The following is a 1057-nucleotide window of genomic DNA, read 5'->3' as shown; positions in this document are numbered from 1 at the left end:
AGTAAGTAACCAATCAGATTGAAGTGAAACATAATCGTCATTTAACTTGATTGGTTTTTCTTTCTGTTTATTTATTTTTGAAAAAAAAATATATTGTATTTACAATTTCTTATTTTAAAATATTTTAAAGTTTGAAAAATTTTATTTAACATTAAAAAATAACGTAATATAAATCACATTATCCAATACGATTTAATAAATTTAAACAATATAACAGTACAGTATACAAATTCTTTTAATGATAATATTTTACATTAAAAATCTTTCGGATTTATCAACTAAGTTATTTCTAAATTTTTTTTACAATGCATTTTAATAAATTTGCATTAGAATTTATTTTTGCATAAACAAATATGTTAATTTTTATTATATTTGTACATTTATTTGCAAACCTGATTCAGTTTAAACATAAGACTTAGTTCATTAAACAATATCGTATTTATTTTATTTTAAGTTATAATTCGATAAAGTTACTTTTCGATCAATATTTGATAATATTTGTATCGATATACGCTAACTCAATTGCAATTCTTATACTTTATTTTTTTGCTTTTAGACTTTATAGTAAATAGTAAAAACTTATAAAAAATTAATAAATGCTATCTTCTATAGAAAAATTCAGTTAAAACTCGCAATATATTCTATTATTTTATTCATTTCATCAGAATTTGTATCTCCAAACATGTTTTAAGTGCATCTTTGCAGAAACAAATTCTTATTTATAAAAGTGCTTTACTATCTTCGAACACAATAATCAATCTTTACACATATATATTATTTAATAATATGAAAAAATAAAATATAAAGAAATAATATATATATAATGAAATTTTATACAAGTTTTTAATTATATATGACTTGTCTACCTTAATATTTATATGTTAGACATTAAAATTTGGAAAGATTTTAGCTGTTATTTATTTTGAAAATTATGTAAAAATTGATTATGATATTAATTTTGTTGTGTAATATATTTTTAAAAAATTTCAATAATACTTATAAAAATATATTTAGCCTACATTTTATACATTAAAAAATTAAAATTTTTAAATAATAA

The sequence above is a fragment of the Centruroides sculpturatus genome, unplaced genomic scaffold (genome assembly GCF_000671375.1).
Source record: "Centruroides sculpturatus isolate CEXI.00-Female unplaced genomic scaffold, Cexi_2.0 scaffold102, whole genome shotgun sequence".
NCBI lineage: Eukaryota > Metazoa > Arthropoda > Arachnida > Scorpiones > Buthidae > Centruroides > Centruroides sculpturatus.
This window is presented reverse-complemented; position numbering follows the sequence as displayed.